A 3,431-nucleotide genomic window follows, 5' to 3' on the forward strand; every position below is an offset into this window, starting at 1 on the left:
TCTCTCTAGAAACTAAGCTACATGATGCAAAAACTTCAAACAATTGCTCCCCCTTGCCCCTGCTTGAATTCTGCATTCAATAGCATCAGAAATGAGTTGGATTGGGCCCAAAATGAGCTAGAAATCGCCCCCAACGAGTTGCCCAAAGTGGACCCACACTGCTCCATCGGCATGCATGCATACAGTGCGCGTACGCATCCCTAGACGTCAGGAAACTATGGCAAATTTTATATCATTTTGAAGCCCCGGATGTTATCTTTCCAACACAACTGAAACTGCCTCATTTGGACCTATGTAGCTCAAGTTATGGTTGATTGAGTGCGAAGAGGTCAGGCTTGACAGCTTTGCGGTTCCTTCATTTCTTCATGAGTTCTCCCACTTTGCATGCTTTTCTCCTCACTTCTTCCATCCAATACTTGCCTTATGAACCTGAAATCACTCAACAAACATATCAAGGCATCAAATGGAATTAAAGTGAATTGAATTTAGCTATCTTAAGGCCTAAAAAACATGTTTTCACACTCAAGTACAAATTTAGGGAGAATTACAAAACCATGCTATTTCATTGAATAAATATGAGAAAAGTAGATAAAACCACCCAAATTAAGCACAAGATAAACCACAAAATTTGGGTTTATCATGTCCCCGTAGTTGTTTTATTCTTCCTAGTTATTTTATTTATTGAGTTTAAATTTTATACTCCTTTTTGCTTATTAGTTATTTTATTTTCTTAATTATTCAGTTTATTTTTTTATTTTACTTTTTGTTTATTTTTGTTTTCTTTTATATTTTATTTTATTTTCCTTTATGTTCTTTCTTCTTTGCTTGCCTGTTTACCACATGGTGTGTTTAATTCTATTTGGTGCTTTGTGCTAAGAAAAATAATGGAGAGAGATCACATGGGTTACTACTCACACCCAAAGAGTGATTCATATTATTGTGGATGGAGGAACTACCCGGATGTTGGTTAGCAAGGTCAAGAGCAAAAAGATTTCAATGTCCCATATCCTATCCGTCAAGAACCACCATCTCCATATTCATATCAAGAACCACCATCTCCATATACATACCAAGAACCATCCTCCTCTTTTTATTCATATCAAGAACCATCATCTTTCTACTCATATCAAGAGCCACCATCTCCTTATTCATACTAAGAACCATCCTCTTTTTACTCTTATCAAGAACCATCGTCTCCTTATTTATATCAAGAGCCACCATCTCCTTATTCATATCAAGAACCATCAGCTCTTGAGCTTCGCATGAAAGAATTCATACATGATATGAAGATGAGTGTCAAAAATATAGAGAAATATGTGCAGTTGATTATCAAGCCCCAGGAAGAGGAACAAGCAAATTCCTTCCCAAGAGATACAATGTAAGATCCTATGGAAGAAAGTGAGAAAATCAATCAATGGAGTTCATACTCCAGTGAATTAGAGAATTCTCCACCCTCACACATGGAAGAAGAGGAAGATGCAAAAAAAAGGAGGAAGATGCACAAACAAAGGAGGATGATACACAAACAAAGGAGGAAGCCATGCACACTCCATGCTTGCACATTCTACTAATTCCGGAGGAAGCCATACAAGTCCCTATAATTCTATGCATGCAAGCTCCTGAGAAGAAAAATCTGAATGCACTGCCCACATTTGAATTGAAGACTTCTCCCCCAACACTTGAATATGCTTTCCTTGGTCCTAATGAAGCAGAGAGTGGCATAGAGAGTGAGTTTATTGAACCACCAATTCAAGATAAATTCTTGATGAAGGGTACATTCCAACCATCACACAACACCCAAATTTTGAAATCAAAGAAGTGAAGGCAACCAAGGAAAGCACTGAAAAGGGGATTGTGACCAAGAAACAAAAGACAATATCCATGAAAAAGAGAAGGTCAACAACAAGCAATCCAACTTCTACCCCAACAAGCAAGGTGAATCAAGCTAATAACAATAAAAGAAAGCTTGTTAGGAGAAATTCAAGTCCAAGGACACTAATTTTCACCTCTCCCCCCTTGGAGACATTTCTTTTAACCAACTGGAATAAGAGGAAGAAAATTCAACAATCAAGTGTCAAGCTAGTGACATTAAAGAAGCGCTTGTTGGGAGGCAACCCAACTACTAGTATCCTTGGTTTTGCAGTTACTTTGGTTTTAATTTTATAGTTATTTTGATTTTAGCATTATAGTTATTTTGGTACTGGTTTTAAATTACTTTATCTCAATTTTTTTAGAATTTTTCTTGTTTTACATGTGTTTTGGTCATGCAGAGTGATTAAAACAGGAACATGAGCAATTAAAAGGAATTTTTGACACCCTGGAGTTTTTCTTTACTTGGGGACAAGCAAACTTTTAAGTTTGGTGTTGTAGAGTACGCTCTCTATTTACCTTATCATCAGTGGCACCATGGGGAGATAAATGTTCTTCATGGAGGAGCACAGCTGAAGGCTCTGAGCATCAATGACTAGGGAGGTCAGACATGATTAAAAGCTCAAAGAGTTGTTTCCCTAGTCATATGCTTGTGGTGTAGTTGTGTCAAGTAATCCTTGATTCAGAACACTTAGGGTCGAGACCAAGTGCATTTAGCAGAGTATGCCAAAGGCTTTGAGCACCACTGTCTGGGAATAGCTGAAAGAAAATCAAAACTTCAAGAGAGTTTCCCAGTTACGTGCTTGCAGTGTTCTTGTGTCAATTAACCTTTGAGACAGAACATTTAAAGTCACGGCTAGGCTCAAGGTGCAAAGCACCAATTAAAAGAGAATTAAAGGATATCTGCTGTGTTCAAAGATTAAACTGAAGTATAAAAGATTAGAGAATTCATAATATTATCCAGATTTTAATTTCGAATGACAATGATATTTCTCTGATTCAAAGAAGAGTGAGATGCAAAAACTATTCAGTATTGCAATAGATAAACCCCACTTCCAAAAAAAAGAGGCACAGGCTTAGACTCTTATAAAAGCCTTATTATATTAATAGGTCAGGCCCAGGCTCACTAATTAGCCTTATTGGCTGTCAGGCCCGCCTGGGCCTGTTAATACATAATTACATATATAAATATTTTTTTATTATTAACAAAATTATGAGATATTTTAAATTTATTATATTTAATTATAAATAGTTTTGTATATTTTAAATACTTTAAAGTTTAAAAATTCTTATAAATATTAAATATGACATATTACATATAAATATATTTATTAAAAAAGAGTTTTTTTTTTAAAATAATATTTTTATTTTTATAAAAAAATTATCAGGCCTTTTAATAGGCTTCCGGCCAGGTCAGGCTGAATAACAGGCCAGGCCTAGTACCTTATAAAGAGCCTATAACAGGCTGCAGGCCAGGCTCAGGCCAATTAACTGTATGACAGGCCAGGCCTGTTAAGAGCAAAGCCTGGCCTGGCCTGGCCTGTTTCCACCCCTAGTTGTCG

The sequence above is a fragment of the Arachis ipaensis genome, chromosome B04 (genome assembly GCF_000816755.2).
Source record: "Arachis ipaensis cultivar K30076 chromosome B04, Araip1.1, whole genome shotgun sequence".
NCBI classification, from domain to species: Eukaryota; Viridiplantae; Streptophyta; class Magnoliopsida; order Fabales; family Fabaceae; genus Arachis; species Arachis ipaensis.